At 44.6% G+C, this 23,407-nt stretch overlaps 1 protein-coding gene across 1 annotated transcript in view; it reads left to right on the plus strand.

The window, feature by feature from the left end:
- The window catches only part of LOC149357219 (uncharacterized), a 44,533-nt gene extending 34,353 nt beyond the window's left edge, over nt 1-10,180 (plus strand). Inside the window, exon 8 of the mRNA XM_089584480.1 lies at nt 1,412-10,180. The gene's annotated coding sequence lies outside the window, so the exon portion shown is untranslated. The remainder of the gene's footprint in view (nt 1-1,411) is intronic.
- Nucleotides 10,181-23,407: the final 13,227 nt, after the last annotated feature.

The raw sequence follows: 23,407 nt of genomic DNA on the forward strand, positions 1-23,407 counted from the left end.
AAACTGCAGGATAGTTGTGCCGGACCCTCACTGTCCACATGCACTTCCGCTGCTATAGCCCTCTGGGAAGCAATTTGTCCACCGCTCACATGAACAGTGCTACTTGCAGGGCACTTGCACTGTTGAACTGTGCTTAGTGTTCTCATACTCTTGAGAGAATGTCCTGGTTAAAATGCGATGTAAATGCATTTTGCGGTGTGGTCAAGAAATGAAAAGTTTTTTGTTTTGGCCAGTCATCAGGTACCTGACTGCTAGTTAATGTCCTCTTTTTTGTCTATTTTTTTGTGTGGAGGTCATTGGCTTTTGTCATTGTGGCAAAAACCTGGAAAGAAATGCAGGCCACAAAGTGGGGCGCATGTGCGGGAGCGCATTGCGCATGGTAATGTGGTTCTGGCTGCTGCCAACTTGTTCACGAGATGCAGCTCAACACAGTCCCTGCGACTTCTGGAGAACATTGGTATCTGCAGCTCCTCGAAATGGACTTACGACTATCCAGAATCACGTCTTAATTCCAGATATGCATATAGTTTCCACGTCTCATTTATGAATGCTTGCGTTTTTGCATTATTAATGTAGTTACTCGCCTGTAAGCCGACCTGTTTTTACAAAATCGTATTTTTCCAAACACGTGGGTTAACCAATACCTGGATAATGGCCAGGGCGACGCGCAAACCACTACTTCAGAAAGTCACGCGCTCTGTGTAAACGGTTTTGCACAAAGGTAGATGCCTCTTGTTTTTCAAAAAAGCCTCACAAAAGATTCTCAAATAAGGCTGATATGAAGATAAGAATAGAGCCTCATTGTGATATCGTCGTATCAGCCAAACTTTTTGGAGGCAGCATCGTAAAAGCAGTACGTCTCACAGTCGCTCAGCTGCGGAGCATGTCATGGTGGTATAGCGTCATCTTCTAGCAATAGTACTGCTCATGCAATAGAAAATTGTAAGAGCTGCCAACATATGTTGCATAGAAGAGTGGAAAAGGAGTGACTGCAATTCATAGTACTTACACCAGAGAGCATTCACAGAAGTATTTGATTACATGTTTATTTCTTTCGTAAGTAAAGGAATGGTGAAATTTGTAATAATGTTCTGACACTGGACAGTTGGGGGCTTAGTAACACTGACTTTTGAGAATGCTATTGGGACAGTCATCTTGATGCCCTGATAAAGATCTGTAAGCATGTACGGGCTGAAAAGAGAAAGATCAAGTATATCATTCTTAACTGATTGAAGTTAGCGGAGGTTACCCTAATGATTGCGGCACTTGGAGTGGTCGAGTTCAGGGCTGCAAGCCCTGATATTTTTTTGGGTGGGTATAGAGATCCTGAATTTTCAGCTCTTTGCAGTGTTGCTTATGATTTCATTTTTTTTTTCATGGGTTCCTTTCTGTTTGCATCTATGTAATGCAGGCTATGTCAGCCAGCTCCCCAGCATCGTTGACAAGCTCGTGGAGAGTGGCAGCTGTGGCAGTGCCAGGCAAGTACGCTGCCATCAGCTACACCATCCCTGTCAAGCCGCTTTGAGGCAGTCTGCAGGCACAACCTGTGCAAACCCACATAACAAGGCGCATCGCATCAAGATGGCTCTAGTGACATGGGCAGTGCAAGTCTGCAGTCAGCAGAGATGGTGTGCTTTTATGTCGTGAAGCAAACTGAAGATGGGGATTGTGTGAGCAAGAGTCCCTGCACAAGTTTCTTGGTGTCTGTGTATATTTTGTGCTTTCAATGCTAGTTCCTGTGTATTGTTGTTTGGATGCACTGAAGATGTATGTTTGCTTTGAGGTGCACTGTAGTGGAGAAACCTGGAATAATTTTCATTACTTGGGCTTCTTTAACATGGGTTGACAATATATGGGACAGGTGTATGATTTGGTTTTTGGTGCATAACTTCCCACAGCTGTAGGTGGGTTATCACATGCCACACTAGAGGGCTTTAGAATGATTACAGTTGTCTAGAGCACTTAAACTTGCGCTATCACTGTGCAGCACATGGGGAATAAATTCTTCATTTGGTCTCCATTGCATTGTGGCGACCACAACCAGGAATCACACCAACTACACAGATCATAAGGACAATGCATTGACCAGCTGAGCTACTTCAGTGGGTGTCTGCGTGTTGCGCGATGTCGTCATATAGACAAGCGTCAGGCCGTGACGTCACGAAGATGCGGTGGCGCTGGGGTCGGCAGTGACTTTTGTTGCGTATGCAAAAGGTGGTACCGTGTGCCTTGGGTATGCCACGCTTGCGCGTTCTTGAATGCATTTGGCAATATTCCGGCCAGTTGTGGTGCGGGTGGTTGAACCGCAATGCTGAAGAAAGGCAGCGGCACAAGTTTCCTCAAGTTTATGGCATTTAGATATGGGCCAAAGCGATGCGCAGCGACCATGGAGCGGGAAAGTTTGGCGACGGATCGGTCGCGCTGCTAGTATTGCATTTCTGCATCGAATTATGATAGTTTGCGTCTCTTGATCCACATGTTTGCTCTTCAGTCGCGCGACGAACAGTGCAAGAGTCAACGTCTCCAGCTTTTTCGCGTTATTGGGCTGTCATTACGAGAAGTCTGGACGCAACATTCCATGTTGGTGTACTGTAAATTGAACGCAGGGGACCGTTTTCAGGTGGCGTCCCCCGGACTATGTCCCGGGCATCTTTTCGAGCTACAAAAAAAAAACCGCTGCTGCCAGTCGCCTTCAGCATTCATCGGACCACTAAGCGCGACGTTTGAAGCAGCACTGTAGTCCGGTAGTGAATATATGACGCGTAGCTTTTTCTCTATTTTCGCTTCCACGAGCTTCAACATGTACGTTTTTTCACCACCTATGCTAGAAAACGATTAACGTCACTAAGGTATCGGCAAAATCATGCAGTGTTATTTCCCATATTACCTGAATTTTACAATTACTGGTCAATCAGAACCTGGCGAAAACAGCAAATACCAGACCAAAAACCAGTTATCGAGCAGAATAAGGCCTGCAATCAGAATGACTTGAAATATTTTGCTGTGCAGAGCAAACGTAACTTCATTGTAGCTCGAGGTAGACTTCTATCCATTCGCCTGTGCACCTCTCTTAAAGCGAAGCGAACAAAAAGAGCATTTTTTCAGACATTACCAGTGAAGATCGCATTTGCATGACTCATTCAAAGTAACTTCATGGCTTCAGTGTCCAGTAGTGTTTGGCGTTCACCGCACTGAAGCGGCTGGTCGAGAGCAGGCACATCACAAAGGTTTGTCATGGGAAAAAGCTGCCCCGCGTCGTGCATCCAGTCGTCCTTCTTCTTGCACTTAGCGATCGGGTATGCTGTATCGCCCCAATTGTTGAGACTGCAGACCTGTATACCTCGGGCTTTCTCGGTTTCATTTAATAAGTCAACCTATAGTCAGCCGCCATAGCCGCACCGTTGCTGCCAAATATAGGAGCCCAGAAGGAAGCCTATGCAGCGCATCGCCAGGTAATTCCGTCCGGCGAACAGGTTGAAAAGGTGCTGAACTGCTCTCCGGTCACCAACAAATTTTTCTAACCACAAGCGATGCGTACGCTCTGAAATATTCGCGCACGCGAGTTGGTTTCTAAGGCAGCATCGCTTGGTGCGGGGTGGGCATGCTACATTTTTGCCTACACCCCATGTCGCTGCTGACCGCAGCGCCACCTTTGTTTACAAACATGACGCTTGTCTATAGCAGCACATGATGAGTGCAGTTGCTTCAGTTTGCAGCATGGCTTGCTTAGGCTCACCAGTCGTAGGTGCACACTGTGTAATGATTGCTGCAGGCTTTTCACCAATCATTGCAAGTGCCTTCTCTGACACTATGTGTGTGTTTTTTGTGTGGGCCCAACGGTGAAATTGTATGGTAGCATTCGCCGATTGGCTGAAGTGTAGCGTGATGGCGTTGGCGTACTTTATTGGGAACAACGATGTCGATGGCCTGTGGGTTATCAGTGTGTAAATAAGCCTGGGCAAGTAGAACTCATTATGTATGCATGCTCCCATTGTGGCGAGTTCTTTTTTGGAGAAAACATGTCTGTGGTTGCTTGGTAACATGCACTACACACAAGGCATGTGACACTGGCTACCATTTCTCCTCGTAAGCTGCCTGAGGAAGTGCTGCCGTTAGGCACTGAGGGGGTGCTTAAGCATGAAAGTATTCCGATGCACATAGTGGCATCGGTTGTTCACTGTTATGAACCCATTCTTGTTGAACACCGTAAAAATAAGCAGTTTGAGAGTTGCTTGTCTGGTTTGGTTTGATAACTTGTGGTAAACTGCAACACATCTTCAGCCAATTCATTTTCAATTTCAATATCCCAACATTTTGGAGCCAGCTCGGCTCTTTTTCTGGCTGGGATGCAACGCAGGTGCTGTGGGCTTGTCTCTAACTACGCAGTGGGCAAAAAAGGATTCTGGTGTGGTGAAGGGTGTGGGAGGGTGTAAGGATGTTTTGACACAGGCTCTGCTACGGTCTACGGCTGTGAGTAATGGTGCCAGGCAGTGTGGGGACAGCTGCCGCGTCTTTTCTTTTTCCGTGAGCTGTGGAGCAAAGTCAGCGCGTCCACAGGGGGATAGGCTGCACTGTGTGCGGTTGGGATTGTTTTGATTAGCTTGAATATGCTAAAGTTTGAATAAGAACCTTTTTTGTTTATTTGTTTTGGTTCCGAGTGGGGTGGTTTCTTGAACGTTTGTTCTATGGTTGGCGTATTCAGAATGTCTGGCTACTGGGCTGCATTTTGTTGCGAAGTTGCATATGGTGTTCTTGCATTGCCGAATTCTTTATTTGTTTTTTTGTTTTGTCTACATAACTTGCTTCGCAGTCGGTGCGAGGAATCTTGTAAGCAGTGCTTGAGCTCTTTCCATGGCCGGTCTTTGGGAGCAGGTGGGGAAAGTGCCCCAGTTTTCGTAGGCATGTGCGCTACTCGGAGGCCACCTTTTTCAGGATACGGGTGATAGTTTCGCTGGTGCCTTCAGACATAAAGAAGAGTGACCTATTTTGTGGTCTGGTTAACTGCTGTTGGTTGATTTCTTGGCACATATTCGGTTTTTTGGAGGTGGCTGGTTATCTGAATAAAATTTTTTGGGTACCCGTTTATGATGAGGTCCTTGAATATCAGGTTTTTGTTCTGTTTGGTTCTATACTGCAGTGTGTTTGAACTCTTCGTAATGATTTCTTCACAACTGGTGTCTTGTAGATTGTTGGGTGGTTTGAAGTGAAGTGCAGATATAAGGCTGAATGGGTTGGTTTGCAGAAGACAGAGAACGAAAGGGAGCTTTGTTTTCGGGTTACGAGGACATCCAAAAACGAAAAGAAGTTTCCTTTTTCCACTTCTAGTGCGAACTGAACACTCGCTGCTATGGAATTTAAATGAGGGTGAAAATGTTGAATTTGGAATCTCTTGATGATTGAGAAGCAGTCATCGACATGCCCGAGGAAAGCCTTTGGCTATGGCTGGAGTGAGTTGAGAGCTTGTTCCTCGATGTGTTCCATAGTTAGATTTGCTAGAGCAACATAGGTGGAGGCTCCTATTGGTGTTTCTTTCACCTGCCTGTAGAATTCTCCTTTAGATGAGAATTATGTGTGCCGGCTGTTGGTAAACCAGACTTGTCTGCTGAGTTCAGCCTCGCAGTTTCGTTTTCTTTGCGAAGTTTTAGAGTAATTTACCATATGTGTCTAGGTAGCCGAAAACTATGATATTACGTTTTCTTCAGGGCGAGCATGCTTTACTTTGCTTATTTCTTCTAGTGCTGTTTCTTTAGTGGTTGGGTTGTCTGTAATCTCTCCCAGAAAGCTTACTTCCAGAAACTTTCACCTGCACTCACTCACTCACTTTGTTTTCAGCATCTTTCAGGTGCTGAATCACTATTGCAAGTTAGGTATTGTGTGTAATTTGATGACTGTCTGCACAAGTGGACTTTTGCATCTGACATGGCAGCAGTACAGGGCATGCCTAAGGAAGTGTCAGATTGGGAATCATGTTCCTAGGTGGCTTTAGTGCAAGCCATTGTCAGATGTATTTTTTTATGAATTCAGGGGCTGGTCATAAACTGTTCACCGACTGGCTTGGAAACTCGGAAAGCTTGCTTTCAAGGAACTTGTGGAGTTGGCAGCAATGGGAGATGCTTTCAACCCCTGAGGAGCTGAGTGCCATTTTGTTGCATGCATTGTAGTTTTACCTTGATCTCCTTTTCTGTGCTGGGTACTTCATGTGGAGCTGGCACCATAAGAGCTGTTCCTTTACTTGTAGTGAGCAGTTTTCCCTAGAAATATTCCAGTGCATTCAGCCAGATCAGAAAAGTTATCAAAGAATCTTTATGTGAGCTGACCTCTAATGTGGTGAATGCACCTAGAGTCTATTACTGCAGCCTTTTGGCTGTGTTAAATTATTTGCATATGTCAGCAGGCAAAACTGGCTTCAGTGGCAAGAGCGAATTCAAGACGCCAGCCACATGATGTTTGTCACTTGAGCATTGTAGTTGGTACAATGCACTGGTTGACGTTTTGATTACTATTTAGACTGCCAACATGAAACAGACACAAGGAAACAGAATGCAGAGGGAAACTGCATTTTGCGGAAAGGGGAATACATTGCATGTTGTTAATTGTGAATTTGTTTAATTTCAGGCTGCTTTTGCCAGTTGCCAAGTTTATGCATTTACATATTTTAGTAAGTTGCTATTGAGCTTGAAGTTCATGTTATGACCCATTCATTTCGAGCTGTCCATTTACGTAGTGGAGACTCTCCAGAAAGAATCATTGCTAATACTGCTGCTGAGAATCTCTGAGGAGGCCAATTCACTGTGTCGAGCAGCTGATGCTTCAACGACCTTTCCCACACCTGCTTGCAATATGCCCAAATTCGCCAGATCTGCCGTTCCCACGAAGGATGTGCGATATGTAGTTTTGTCAGTGAAGGGGTTCTTCACCAAACTGTTGTTGCTGTCGGGTGACATTGAACAAAACCCCAGCCCTGGATTGGCTATTATCCTTCAATGTTTGCTAGAGGGTCAGGCAACAATTCTTAGTAGGCTAAGTAACATAATGGAAAGACAAAGCAAGCTTTAAAATATAAATGGGTGATTTCAGGGTAAGGTTAGAGTCACTAGAATCAAGGATAGCCGTTCTCAAAATCAACGAATGTGAGACTGTTAGTATAAATAGCGGTACGCAAATATGTTCAGGAAAAGTCGATATGACAGCCAAAAAAGTAGATCACTCAGAAAATAATAGCAGAAGGATGAATTTAATTTTCTATGGCTTCGAAGGCAAGGAACCACACGAAATCTGGCAAAGTTCCGAAAACTTTTTTAGGAACCGTTGCCAGGATAGTGACCATAGGGCAGATTCAGCGGGCCCATAGGATAAGCAAACACTCTTGAGCGTAAACGACCAATCATTGCAATCTTTGCATCATACAAGGAGATCGAACTAGTCCTAATCAACGTCAATAAACTAAAAGGCTCTGATTATGTAATCTCACGGGACTACTCAGTGTGTCAGAGAAATTTGTCAGAAGCTCTGGGCTGTTGGTAAGCCAAGAAAACTTAGCAGTAAGGACAAGGTGCCCCTGGCATATGACAAACTAATTATAAATGGAGAGGCTTTCAGATTGGATGAGGATACCCAATCTGTAAACAAGCTAAGTAAGGAATGAACAGCCTTAAGTAATAGGAAGTCCCAAAATTCTGAACGTTTTGTTCTCTTAATAAACTGCCAAAGCATTAAAAACAAAATCAATCAGTTTTATGGTTTGGTACAGATGCTCAACCCAGAAAATGTTTTTGCTACAGAATCATGGCTGGACGACTCACTGAGCGACAGTGAATTGTTTTTTTCCGGTTATCAGATCTGTAGAAAAGACAGGAACTGTAGAGGCCGCGGATTATTTATCTTAGTTACGAAAATCTTGCAGTGTACTCCAATTGATGTGCAAAGCAGCAATCACGAGTCAGTTTGCTGCAGGCTCCTCACTTCTGATAAAGGAACAACAGCGATGGGGCTCGACCACAAGTTATCACAACACTAGATGATATGCTGGCTTCACTTCCTGTTAATCACATAGTGTTAGCAGGAGACGAACTTTCCAAACTTAAACTGGGACGAGAGCACGCGCTCAGACGGAACCTGCTCAGCATTTTTTGATATGGTTTGCAAATATGGGTTTGATCAATATGCTGTGAATGGCACACGCGGAAATAACGTCCTCTACCTATTATTCTGCAGGGACCCGAGTGTTTTCATGATGTTTGTGTGTCATCTGGTAGTTGTGACCATAAGATTGTAACTGCAATGCTTACTCCGCCACAAATAATTCCTGCTGCTCATGAAACTCGCAAAGTGTATGAATACCGCAGGGCAAATTTTAATGAAATCAGCTTGCGTATGGGAGCAGAGTTTCAGGCTTTCTCACAACATTTATCCGAGAGTGCAGACCAGACTTTCTATGGAATTCTTTTAAAGACATGCTGTCATCACTGATTGAAAAATATTTACCTTTCAAATACATTTCAGATAAACCAAAAGTAGACATGCCCTGGATGACTTATGAACTTAAAAGGAAGATAAAACAAAGGACTCGTGCTTGCCAAAAGTATAAAAAGATTCCTTCAAACAAACTTGAGCGCTGTCGACAAGAGCTACATACAGAATATATCGAAGCTATCACTACCGCCAAAGATACGTGCTTTTCCGGACTCGCTGAATCTATTAAGACAAATGCAAAAGCAATTTGGAGCTATCTAAGGAAGACTGAAAAGGAGAGGTCGGGTATTCTGAGTTTTCTTCACAATGGAATCCAGTAATCAGCATGGTTTCCATAAAGGGGTTAGCTACACCACTCAGGTGATTGAACTATTTCATGAGCTTGCAGACACTGCTGCAAAAGGAATGCGTACTGATGTAGTCTTCCTTGATTATACAAAGCCTTTGATTCCGTATAACATGATCTGTTAATACATAAAATGAGTACTCTTAACTTGGATACATAAGTCATCAAGGTTAAGACTACCTGAACGACTGAACACAAAGCGTAGTTATTGGATGCAAGAATTCTAGTTTTGCTCAAGTCACCTCGGGAGTGCCGCAAGGCTCTGTGCTGGACTGCTACTCTTTTTAATTTACATCAATGATATCGCCTCAAACATTTCCTCACAAATCAGAGTATTTACAGACGAATGCATTGTTTGCAAACGTGATTCAGATGCACTTCAGCAAGACCTAACCAATATGGCCTCCTTGTGCCAAAACTGGGAACTTAGCCTGAATACAGAGAAATGTTCCCAGGTAACATTTACTAAATCTAAAATCAACCCACCTACAAATTGGGCAATTCCATACTCACAAAGGTAAATGAAGTTAAGTGCTTATATGTTATTTTAACAGCAGATCTGTCTTTTTCAAGCCATATTGACACGACTGTCAAAAAAAGCTGGGAAAATGCTTAGCCCGCTTACACGAACCCTTAGGACTGCCCCTCAGATTCTTAAAATTACAGCATATAAGTCACTCGTAAGGCCACAATTAGAGTATGCATTCAGATTATGGGATCCCCACCAGCGGTACCTGATTGATAAAAAAGAAGCCATACAAAACCCCGCTGCCAGATCTATATCAAGGGAGTACTCCGGACACTTAAGCATTACAGAAATGAAGAAACACATTAGACTAAAACCGCTACACATAAGATGCCAGAAGCACCGCCTGAAACTACTGCTTGCAATATACACTGACTCGACAGGCATTGACGAGCTTACATACCTCAAACCTCCCCGTTATGTTTCAAACAGAAGATACCACAGTTCCAAAATACGCGAAATCACCTGCAAAACGAACTACATGAAATATTGTATTTTTCCCCGTAGTATTTCTGAATGGAATAAGTTGCCGGTGGAAGTTGTGGCTGCTCCCCAAGATGCATTTTTAAGTCTAATCAGTGATTTGTAATTGCACTGTTCTTTTAAACTGTTGTCTATACTCTTTGTCCTGAAGCGCATGCACGTTTTTGTTTGTGTGTGTGTTTTTTTTCTTTCTGTTCTACTGATCTTGATGCATTGCTTCTTTGTCATCCCTCCCTTCTGATGCGATTATATTCGCGCACTCGTCACTTGATGCAGTGCCCACTCCCCTGCTATAATGCTTCGGTGTTGCAGGGTATACTGTAAATGAATAAATAAATAGTTTGACACAGCAGTGAATCTACTCTGACATCAGTTTTTCAAAATTATTGTTACGTGCCAGCTACGGAGGTGGCAGATTCGGGGTCATTAATGGTATAACCACTTGAACAGAGGAAGAGAGCGTGTGGCGAAGTTGTGTCAGATGCTATATTTTCATTGCTTTCAGCTTTGGTGGCAGGAGTGCCACGATTGTAGCAACCTGGCTGATATTTGAAAACTCATTTGAAATGATCCAGTGTTTGTTCGAACTGCAGTACTTTTTCCCAGCAAAGCAGCAGCCAACGTACAGCTTTGAAGCATAAATGGGAACCATTGGGTTGAATGCAGGATATATAAATGCACAAATGGAGCCTGTTCAGCGCAATCAGGCCACGAGGAGCGTCAGGAGTCCTCGTCTTGCAGCCTATCAGAGCCACACCTGTAACCCGACGTGTGCCACGCGGTGGGCCACAAAGGGACTCTGCACTGCACTGAAACCAGGTTAACTCAATGTGCCGGTAGATTAGAATAATCAACTTAAGCGACAACGGGCGGACAAAAAATTTCCAATACGCAAGTAAGTACGCAAAGCAAATGAAATTAAGCCAGAATACAAGGAAATAAATGAAACTCGAAGTGGTTGTGTCATGTCTTCCTCTACTCTCTTGGCTCACGTAATGAAATGAAAATGAATTGCATTTTCTGAGCTTGAGCACGGGAATACATAAGTCTGCTTGGCTTCGTGCCATCATAGTTTAGTGGCGACAAACTATCTTTTCACAACACATTATCAGCTGCTCTCTGAGACACGGTAGATGTTGAAGATGTTTCGTTTAGAACTTGAAAGCACAGATATAGAAAACTCTGGATGCAAGGGTACAAGTGGAAGTGCTCACAGGCAGACACAGAATTGAAACGGAACACTGGCATCAAGGAAGTCATTTTCTGAAGACTGAGGACAGGTCACATGTATTACATGCACATGCACCTCCCACTATGCCTGCTAGAAACCACAGGTTTCAAAGTTTGTAGCTTCTGTTTTGTGTGCTGCATGTCCTTCTGAAGTGTGTTGTACTATGCAAGACTAGAAAACTAATTTCCTTGAGAGGTACGTAATACCAGATTTTAGCACACACCACCACACATGATCATCCTCTGGTTTAGACCATGTGGTATCCTTTTTATTTGCTGTAATTTCTTTATATATAGTTTATGTTATCACCGTTAACCACTTGTACATCTGGTCTCGGTGCATCATCAGCAACATCGCTCTGTTCCTGAGAAAAGTGCATGACTAACTCTTACATGTGCACAGAACTTCAGCAACTTCGTGGAACTACGAGGTGTCCAGTGAAGCCTTTAATGTTGGGTAGCCTTAGCAATCATTTAATGTTAGAAACTTTTAATGCGAGAGCATTTAGCTTGTCATCTCATAAAATAGTCCTGGCTTCTCTGTCACGAAATTCCTTGATTGGTCAGATGTCACCTGTTGTTGTGTTCTCATTCCAACCTGCCCACGACATTTCACTGGCACATCATGCCAGGTGGCAAAATAATGATTGGCCCAGAGAGGACACGTGAGCTTGCGACGTCATCCCAACCTGGCCACCATGGCGCATAGTGACCTACGTACCAGGCTGTGAGCAGACTGCCCCCATGATACGCTGGAGTGAGGTTAGTTCAAATCAATTCAATGAAATTTTGAAATGCTCGCCGTGACGCGTTGCATGAGCCTTACGAGTTCTTGGGAAGAGCAACCTGAGGATCTCCAGCCCCACAGGTTGATCTGTTTGAAGCAGTCATCTGCCGTGCAGTGGCGCATCGAATAAAGGCTGCACCACTGTGCCAGTTGTGGTATGAGAACTCCCTACGTTCTATGAATGCGACTGAGATGGTTGTGATGTCACCTGAACAGTAGACTGATTATAAGGTGCCGGCATATTTTAAAATCTGAGGACACCAAATATTTTGGAAGTTGGCCCACCCCAAAAAAGGGATTAAAGGCCAACTGCGGGTTTTTTAATGCGAAAGCATTTCTAAGCTATGTCAGTGGGGTTGTGTCACCAAAGCATGTCCGCAAAACGTGTCCGCAGCAGTCGCGACGTTCTCAGAAGAGGCAACATCAAACGAGTAGTTGTAATTGAAAGAGGATGATGTGAGGATGCTGCGCAAAAAATGTCAATAGGATGATTGGTTCATTAACTAAGACCAAAAATGTAGGAAAAACGTCGAAACAGCACTGATGTCGATAAAGTGAGCGGATGGGAAAACAGCCGTGGACGGCAAAAGAGTGAAAGTAAAGTTTGGAATGAATTGAAACGTATTTGATGAGTGATAAAGAATCAAACAAAAAGTTTAATTGACTTAGATTAATTAGTTAATTATCAGCAAAAACCATTGGAAGGTTGGATAGGCTGGACGGGGGTATAGTAAGTGGTCGGGAAAGCAACCACGGCATCATATTTGAAAACCAAAATGATTGATTGAGATAAAAGTATAATCAATCGGAGTAAATATTTGACATTTAATTAAAGCATAAGGTAATGAAGCTAATTCAGTAGCTAAACTAATAAAGAAAAAGTATGATAAAGAGAAGCGATGAGTGCCGAGGACACGTTAATCCTTTCGCATTCTCCCAATGCGAGTCGCCGCTGTGATGTCTAATTTTTTGAAAACATGAATACAAATTATGTTTAAAATTTTGTCTAGATATCCTGCAGTATATTAGAACGTATTATTTTCACATCTTTTCTCCACAACTGTCCACACACGCTTTGCTCCGGCGTAAAAACTTTTTTAAAATGCCAAGTACGAGTAGACTGGGTTTCGACCAAATGATGACATCATGAGGGAGCATGCTGTGACGTCACCGGTACTGTTGCAAAATATATCGAGTTCGTGCTGATTGCCCGAATTAGCGACTAAGTGAGAGTTTGACTCAATGTTTGTCTTGAATGAGGAAAACCCAGCTTGAAATTGTGAGCAGGAAACATCAAGATAATATCGGCAGCTATGCGTCCAGCGACGTCTCAGACGCAAGGCTGGCTGCGACATCTCCCCGATTGAGGCTACAAAATGCGTAAATTTAAAAATTTGTTCGCCCCGCTCATTAATTCGACACAAAGGACCACAAAAATGCGCAGAAAGTACTGTAACTGTTTCAATAAATTCAGAGGAGGCAGGAAAACGCTGTAGCTGCCCTTTAAATCAGTTTAGGGGAGTTTGTTTACTATAATTGAATACGAGAATACAATGCAATGCACACAAAAATTCAAGGTGATGAGTGCCATCAGTTTCCTGTTTTGGCTGTAAAAACACAATAACGTTAGACACTTACTGTATAAAGCATAGCAGGAATTCTATACACTATTGGATTTTGTTCAAGAATGTGGTTAAGAAGATCGCCGAGTGTTTTGGCCCTTTGGCCCATCTTAAAAAACTACATAACAGGGCATGCTCCCAAAACATTGTTGCATAAATCGTGGTAAAAGTTTATTGAATACATGAATAGAAATCATGTTTAAAATTACAAGCGTATTAATTACAAAAGTATATTACAAACGTATTGTTTTTATATGTATCTGTGACGAATGGAATTTCCACAATTGGAACGAACCCAAATGTCCCTTTGATTCGCAAAGATTTGTCCTAGGCAAGCACTCATGTACAAGTCCACTAGAAAGGTTCATCTATGAGGCACTACACTCTGCACACTTTGTGATCCATGGATGTGACATCACTTCCCCTAGGCTGGCCTTTCTTTCCGTTACTTCCGCAGCAGCCTAGAAATGAGATCCTTGGCATCACCAGAGACATGGGCAGGGAACTTCAGGTCCACACGCCGGATCCTGTCATAGGTAGTTTTTGCGGGGCTCGCTTCAAAAGGAAGTTTTCCGAGAACGAACTCATAGATTAGAACACTTAGAGCCCAGAGATCCTCTTTCTCGTTGTAGCACTGTTCTCAACCATTTCCGGTGGCAAGCAATCCATGGTACCGCTCAGGGTTTAACGCCTTGAGGAGGGAGCATGGACAGACCAGCCAAAGTCTGCTGTCTTCAGCACACCTTTGAAAACGATAGGATATTTTCTGGTTTTATGTCACGGTGTATGACTTTCTTTCTGTGGCAATACTGGAGTACTTGCAAACTTGATGGATGGAAGCAGCGGATTTCTTCTTGTCAGACATTTTTGCTTTGGTGAGCCCCTTGTATAGCTCCCTTTTGGGTGCGCATTCCAGAATAAGATAAACCGTGGAAGTAACCATACAGTCTCAGGATATGATGATGTCTGAGGTATAGCTGAATTTCGATCTCACCTCGAAGCTGGTGCTCAACGTTGTTGCTCTTCAACTGGGACTTGAACATAACCTTCAGTGCAATGACGTATTTGCTATTCTCTCATGCCAGGTATACGTTTCCGAATGTTCGTTTGGGTAAGGGTCGTCCAATCTCGAATTCGTCGAGGCTCCATTACAAGATCGTTTTTTTTTTGTTGTAGTCGGAATCGGTGCTTGCCGTCCTCTGTATGGCGTCAGCAGCCCTTGCATTCTGTGGCTGGTTTTCCTTGTCGGCCATTGCAAAGCAAGGAACTGGTCTCGGGGAAATTAGTACACGTCGGTGAAAGACTTCAAGCACAAGAGACTACTGACGCCTGATGACAGTAAGCTAAAAGCGCATTGCACTGCACTCATCACACCTGGCCTGCTGGCACCAGTTGTGGAGGGCGGTGTACGGGTAGGCCAGCCAGCCGTCGCTCACCCGGTGGTCTGGGAGCACCCCGGAACGCAGCATGAGGAACAGCAGCAGCAGGTGGCCGAACACCAGGGCCGCCACGTCGTGCCACACTGCCACCAGCACTGAGATGGCCATCTGCATGCCCCGGGCTTCCGCCAAAAGCAGGTGCAAGATGCGCAGCTTCTCGAGATGACGAGTCAGGATGCGCATGCCCGTCGTCTCCTCGTCCTTACCAGAGCAGTCAAGCAGCGGCCCAGAATGTTCTGCAGAAGTGCCACGTCTGGGAGCGCGCGATGAAAAAGCGTCACGAGCCGCGTGGATAAAAGGCTCCGGCTTCGGGTTGCTGTTGTTGGGCCCAACGTTCCGGCGTTATTGCGACCGGGGTGGAAATAACGAAAATCCAAACCAAATCTTTATTGCGACCCGGTCGCAGGGTTGCCAGATCGCTTCGACCTCAGGTTGCCAAATTGACCTCCGTAGTAGCCCAAACGTAGCCAAAAGCGAAATTTTTGCATAGCCCAAAAGTAGCCAAAAATGTTTGTTTTTGTGACATTTCTTCGGCATACTAAATAAATTTTTGGCAAAAATATTTACATATTAGATTTTTTTCCCGCACATGATGTCTGAAGTGGTCCACACGGCGTGTTCTTTCCGTTGTTATGTTTCGCCTCCGTCATGTGCGCTAACCAGGTCCTGAAGATGGGGCCGCAGTTCCACTTGGCCATATCACCTGAGGCTGATGACGACAGCCAGTCTGCACGCGCAAAATAACGGCGGCGGCGCAGCTTTAGTTTAGAAATATTTCAGCTTTTAAATGTTCGCGCGCAGATTAGGCACATCGGCAGTGAAAATACTTTGCTGTATACTTATGCAGCCTCACAGTTCAATTTTATGCATTAAAAGAAAGGTTCTCACTGAGAGCGTCCCCTCAAACATCTAGCATGCGCCATCTTGAAGCTACATTCGACGATATGCATGAGCTCATAATAAATCAAGGATATATGCCATTAGATGATAATCTATGTCAATTTTTCCTTCAGTGTAACAGCGCGTTCGCAATAATGAGAAAAACATATTAACCTTGAATTCCGGCTCCTTTTTCTATCCCCTCTAGTAGTTCCAAGTGTACTTCACCACTTGCCTATTCTGAAAGTTCTCGTAGCGACTGATCTGATGCCATGTTATGCCACCAACTTCCGCCGCCCTCATTAGTTACAATGGGTTCCGCGCCGCGCTGAAGGATGGCGCCATGGCTGCCATGGCTCCGTATGAGTGCACGCGGAACAGACACGGCGCTCTCGCGTAGCTGCAATGAATCTCGAGGGCTGCACGTGTGCTCCTTGAGGCTTCAGAAAACAGCATAGACTCTTGCGAGAGGCGCGCTTGCTGTGTCCACCACGGCAATAGGAAGAGAGAGAAAAAACACGTTATTAATGCGTACGCATTACTTGCCTCATGCGTATCTTGAGCAGAATGTGTCCGCAGAGCCAGGAAAACAAATGCAAGAAAAAGACATGCCTGGCGGTGGGTTTCGAACCAGCCACCTACCGCAGCTCAAGCGGGCGCCCAAACCACTAGGCCACGTCTACGGTTAACGGCTAACATGTGAGGATCACGAAACCAGCAGAAGCGAAACAGTAGCATTTAATGCTTACGCATTCGCACCACGTAGGGAGACTAAAGTTCTCTTTGTGTTTTCCCTCTAATCTGGGAAGGTTACCCGCGGTGCACCGTGATCAATAGGAGAACGCTGACATGTGCAGACGGCAACAGTCATGTTTGGTGGCGCGCGCGCGCGGGTGGCGTTAGTAGCATTAGTGCACATGGGCGTCGCCATATTTGGCCACATGACCTTTCCGCCATCGCCGGCCTTCGGGCCTTGTCGTTTCGACGGCTGCCGGCGCGCTGGTGCCCGGCTGCAAGACGCTTCTCCGGCTGTCGTTGTGGATAACGAGCTGCAGGATGGCACAAAATATTCGTGTGAGTCCGCACAGAACGTGTTGGTGCTGAAAAATGTTCGCTTCAACCAGCTCGTCTACTTGTCTGCTTCAGACTGCCCGCATCGGCTCGAATGTCTCAACAGGCCGCGGTCAGCTACCTGCGTGTTCATATTTATTCAGTCAATTCATCTTCTAACGCTGTTGGCGGACTGCATAACTTGTCGTTGAACTGCAGATTAAAAGCAGGCTAATGCCTGAATGCTTGCTTTTTAGAGCTCGATATTTTTGTCGAATGGAGGAATATGTGTACACAGCAATCAAGAACGTTCGCTGCTCCACTGTGCAAGCGAATTACAACCGACCGTCCGCGTGCATGTGATCGCCGGCCGATTGTCCCGATATTCACTTTATCCACCGTTAACATTGCGGCTTCTTAAGAAAGTGGATGTCCTTCAAGGACCCCTTCAGAAGCTTGGAGACCGTCGACCGTGCTCTCTTGCTAAGTAAAACTGGAAAGTGTTCCGGAGTCCAGCCCCCCGCAGATGCAGCTAGCCGGAATAAGCGGAAATATACAAAGTCCTGTCATGATAAATTTCACCGCTCTCCCGTGCATTAGCGCACTTCTGTAGAGCTTTGCACTGGGCGACAACAGCGCCTCCTCTGAGTACTTTTGCAAACGCCCAGTTGCCGTTTCCACCGTGTTAGCTTTAATTACGCACGACAGTTTAGTGAGCACTGTGCCAACACCAAGGAAGCATTTATTGCAAAGGTCTAAAAAAGCACCGATCATTCGATATATTGGACCAGTGTTTGCCGACTGTGAGAAAGGTGCCATTCCCGCAGCGACTGCTGGCGCTGAAATAAACTGGCGCGCGGCGTTTGTGATATGTTTATTTATTTGTGGAACAGCACATTGTAAAGAGGAAGATAACCTGTTCTGTTCTGCTTGCAAGCAGCATGAACTCTCAAGACAGCTACTCCAAATACGGCGGCAATTGTGTAGTGGTTTCCTTTATGTAACATGCGCGTCTAGTTTTTCCGACACTACACCACAGGGATATTAGCTCTAGATATTAATTCAACAGTACCCATGGCATCCGTGTCACAGCTGAGTTTTTAAAAGTCACTTGACGTGAGTATACAAGCTGCGCAGCAGCATTTCGCACTGCCCGCCGATGCTGCTAACGCCGGCTTCGAAGGCCAGAAGTGGTGGACCTTCTAGTGGCGCCATCTGCAGTGGACAGAGCAAACTGCTCTCTGTCAGCGGTCTATGGGCAACCTGCGCTGCCTAGGTGGCGCTGCTAAATTTAAAGCCCAGTGGAAGGGTAGGAGAAGAGGCTGGCGCCTGGGAGGCCGAGCGGTAGCTTTTTTAGGGGGTCCACGGTGGCTCAGGGCGTAGGGGTAGGTAGAAGCGATGTAGTAAATGTCGGTGTCTTTTGTTGCGCCCCTGTGTCCTCCTGAAAAGTTATGAACCAACACGCCCAAATACAAGTACTTCTGAGTATACTATCGCTCTTTGCACCCTTCCTATGTCATATCTTCCACCCCATTTCCGGCCTTCTTACCCTCTCTCTTTGTTCACTTTTTTTCTTTCTTTCTTTCTCCTAATCCCCTACTACCAGTTCTCGGAAACCATGACATTCCTGTTACCCCCTCCGCCCCCACCTTTCGGCTTTCTCTGAACTCGAGCCATTCCCCCCCCCCCCCGCCTTTTCCTTCCTTGGAAATGCCCCCCCCCCCTTTTCTTTCTCCTTCCAGGGTCAGCCTATTTTGTTTGCGTTGTTCTCATTTCCCTGTACCACGCTGACTAATCCTCTTATCTGAGTTTTTCAGGTCCATCCAGCGCCAACCCCCGGTCGCAGCACCTTCAAAGCCTTTGTTCATTACACACCCCCTGGATATAAGTTTTTCCACTATTGCAGCTTAACGAATCAAGATTCACCTCCCTCCCCTTCCTGACACACATCCCCTCTCACACCACTTTTCTTTCCCACCCCCGGGGCCTTCCTCCTCGGAGCGAAGGCCCTATTTAATCCCTGCCAATGATGAACGCTTTGCCCAGACGAAGACAAGTCCCCTTGTCGAAACGTTGGCTCAAGCAACCTGAGGTTTTCCCCTCCTTTGTTCATTTTGTGATCGCCAAGGACCATCTACCACACCCTCTCTCTACCATTGCTACTGTGTAGATATTTGTGTATGTTAGTTGCTGTTGAAATGAGGTCCTCGACATGAGCATGGTCGGCCGCAATTTCATGGCACTTTGTGCACTGCCAGCTTCGTGCTTCTGCTAACAAGGTTTGTTGAAGTGCTGGGATCATGTATTGTTGGGACAAGCTTAGCGAGAACCACTGGAACTTGCAGAACCACAATGAGTCCTTCAACTGAGGCTATTTGATCTTACAGTTTAATGATCATTTTAATGTTGGATAGTTGTAACTCAGCTCTTGCTGTCTTATTAACATGAGTGGTAGACACCTTTGACCATGCCCCGAAATGTCAACTTTACAATCCAGACGTATGGACATGTTATACAGAAAGTGTTTCAAATTGTGCTTCTAGGTGGTACATGTTTCAAGAAAATTTTTTACCAGTTTTGGCATTGGCAGAGCAGCAAAGGCACGTATTAAATTTGAATCAATATAGTTATTTTACCACACATTCTAAATTTGCCTGCAATTCTTGTTAAAATTCGTGAGTGATATTAGGATGGCAAGGTATTTTTAACATTTCAAATGCACTTTTTTTGATGCCAAATTTGTCACAACAATATTGATATTTCTTTTGCTTTGCTATAAACTTTTCTTTCTTTTTACCATTCAGTTTCAACACTACAGAAAGTCGTGTTTTCTGGTTTACAACTCTATTTCTTTCCTCTGGTGCACTGATGTTCAGCTTTTCACGAGCACTACAATGAGCCCTATATTTCATCACGTAATGACCCCATGTTTAAAGTCTGTGTTATCGGATGTCATATATTCATTTTTTTCACACTCCAGTAACGACTGGAACCACTTTTCTGCCTTTGTCACTGCGATCACCAATAACATCGCCTTCAAGAAAGCTTCAAGATCCCAAAATGAACAAGGGAGGGGAAAACCTCAGGTTGCTTGAGCCAACGTTTCGACAAGGGGACTTGTCTTCGTCTGGGCAAAGCGTTCATCATTGGCAGGGATTAAATAGGGCCTTCGCTCCGAGGAGGAAGGCAAGCCTGGAGGGAGTGATGTCGCATCCGTGGATCACAAAGAATGCAGAGTGTAGCTTCTCCTAGCTGCACCTTTCTAGTGGACTTGTACTTGAGTGCTTGCCTAGGAGAATCCTCCATGTGTATCAGCCTGGGGAGCACGCGTGTGGCGAAGAGGAGGCGAGGCCTCGAAAAGGAAGCATACTCTGACACAAAAAACAATACTTCGAAGAAAAATCTATGCGAGTCAAAGGGACATTTGGCTTCATTAAAATTGTGGACATTCATCGAGGATACATATGAAAAACAATGCGTTTGTAGTTAATACGTTTGTAATTTTAAACATTATCTGTATTCATGCATTCATTAAACTTTTATCGCGATTTATGCAACCATGTTTTGGGAGGGTGCCCTGTTATTTACTTCGATTATTAAAATAGGCCAAAGGGCCAAAACACTCGGCGATCTTCTTAACGGCATTCTGAAAGAACAAAATCCAATAGCATAGAGGTTGCCAGCTAAGCTTTATACAGTAAGTGTCTAATGTTATTGCGTTCTTGCAGCCAGCACTGTAAACGTATGGCATGCATGACTCATCACCTCGAATTTTTGAATGCGTTGCATTGGATTGTCATATTGGATTAAGTAAACCAACTCCTCTCAACTGATTTAAAAGGCAACTAGACCATTTTTCTGCCTCTTATGAATTTATTGAAACAGTTATGGTACTTTCTCCGCATTTTTCAGGTCTTTTGTGCAGAATTAATGAGCGGGGCGAACGAATTTTAAAATTTCCGGATTTTGTGGCCTCCCTCGGGGAGATATCGCAGGCAGCCTTGCATGTGTGACGTCGCTGGACACACAGCTGCTGATATTACCTTGGGGTTTCCTCCTCAGAATTTCGAGCTGGCTTTTCGTCATTCGAGACAAATATTGAGTCAATCTCTCATTAAGTCGCTAATTCGGGCAATCAACGCGCACACGATAAATTTTGCAACAGTATCCGTGACGTCACAGGATGCTCTCTAGTGACGTCATCATTTGGTCGAAACCCAGTCTGGGTTTCAATTTCTTCATTTTTGCTCTTTAAATACTCGTGCATGGTAGTTTAAAAAAGTTTTTTCCCCGGAGGGAAGGGCGTGTGGACAGTTGTGGAGGTAACATATCAAAATAATATGTTTGTATTACACTGCGGGATATCTCGACTAAATTTTAAACATGATTTGTATTCATCTTTTCAAAAAATTAGAGATCACTGCGGCGACTCGCATTAGAAGAATGCGAAAGCACTGACGCTTCCCCGGCATTCGTCGCCTATCTTTATCGTTCTTTTTGTTTGTTCGTTTAGCTACGGAATTAGCGTAATTATTTTACGCATTAAGTAAAAATCGATTTATTGACTCTGGTTATACTTTTGTCTCAATCAACAATTTTGATTTTTCAAATTTGGCGCCGTGAGTGCATTCCTGTCCACTTACTAAATCCCCGTTCAGCTTATCCAACCGTCCAATGGTTTTTGCTGATGTTATTTAACTAATGAATCTATGTCAATGAAGCTTTTTATTCGATTCATTATCACTCCTGAAATACATTCCAATTCATTCTAAACTTTATTTTCACTCATTTCCCTAATTTCCCACTATTTTGCCGTCTACGGCTGTTTTCCCATCCTCTCACTTTATCGACAACCGCGCCCTTTTTACTTTTTCTACCCATTTTTTGCCCTAGTTAATTAGCTAATCATCCTATTGACATTTTTTGCGCAGCATCCTCACATCATCCTCTTTCGATTACAGCTACTCGTTTGATGCTACCTCTTCTGAGAACGTCGCGACTGCTGCGGACACGTTGTGCGGACGCGTTTTGGTCACATGACCCCACCGACATCGCCTATAAATGCTTTCGCATTAAAAAACCCGGAGTTGTCCGCTAACCCATTTTTTAGGGTGTTCCTACTTCCAAATAGTTAGGGTCCTCAGATTTTCAAATTTGGCGGTGCCTTATAATCAGTCTACTGTTGAGGTGACGTCACAACCATCTAAATCGCATTCATAGAACGTAGGAAGTCCTCATACCACTACTGGAGCAGTGGTGCAGGCTTTATTCGATGCGCCACTGCACGGCAGGTGACTGCTTCAAACAGATCAACGTGTAGGGCTGGAGACGCTCAGGTTGCCTTTCCCGAGAACCCGTAAGGCTCATGCAATGCGTCACGGTGAGAATTTCACAATTTCATTGAATTTATGTGAACTAACTTCACTTCCGCATACCACCCGCGGCAGGCTGCTCACAATCCATCATATTGGTCGCCATGCGCCATGGTGGCCAGGTTGTGAGGACGTCGCAAGCTCACGTGACCTTTCGGGGCCAATCATTATTTGTCCACCTGCCACGATGTGCTAGTGAAATCTCGTGGGAAGGTTGGAATGAGAACACAACAACAGGTGACATGTCCACACTAATCAAGTAATTTCTTGACAGAGAAGCCAGAACTATTTTACGAGACGACAAACTAAATGCTATCGCGATAAAAGTTTCTAACGTTAAATGACTTCTAAAGGTACCAGTTTTTTAAAGCTTCACTGGACACCTCGTTGTTCCGCACAGTTGCTTAAGTTCTAGGCACATGTAAGAGTTAGGCATGGAATTTACAGAGGAACAGAGTGATGTCGCTGATGACGCGCTGTGATCGGATGTACAAGTGGTTAGCGATGATAACATATACTAAATATAAAGAAATTACAGAAAATAAAAAGGATACCACACGCTCTAAACCGGATGATGATCGCGTGTGGTGGTGTGCGCAGAAATCTGGTATGCGTACCTCTCACGGAAATGTAGTTTTCTAGTCTTGCAGAGTACAAGACACTTGAGAAGGACGTGGAGCACACAAAACGAAAGCTCCAAACTTTCAATATTGCGGTATCTAGCACGCATAGTTCGAGGTGCGTGTAATACATGCGATCTGTCCTCAGACTTCAGGGAATGACTTGCTTGATGTCAGTGTTCCGTTTAACTTCTGTGCCCGCCTCTGAGCGCTTAAACTTCTACGCTTGCATGCCTAGTTTTCTCTATCTGCGCTTTCAAGTTCTAAACCAAACATCTTCACAATCTACCGTGTCTCAGAGAGCAGCTGATAATCTGCTGAGAAAAGGTATCTTCTCACCAACTAAACTATGATGTCACGAATCCAAGCAGAGGGGTATGTATTTCCGTGCTCAAGCTCAGAAAATGCAATTGATTTTCATTTCATTGCGTGACCCGTGACAACAGAGGAAGGCATGAAACAACCACTTCGAGTTTAATTTATTTCCTTGTATTCTGTCTTAATTTCATTTGCGTCTGAGGGCAGCACCGTTGACGATGTCATCGACGCACTGGAAACTGGTTTGGTTATTGGGGTTTAAC

This window comes from Amblyomma mixtum, chromosome 3, assembly GCF_055824585.1.
Source record: "Amblyomma mixtum isolate Tamu chromosome 3, ASM5582458v1, whole genome shotgun sequence".
Classification (NCBI taxonomy): Eukaryota; Metazoa; Arthropoda; class Arachnida; order Ixodida; family Ixodidae; genus Amblyomma; species Amblyomma mixtum.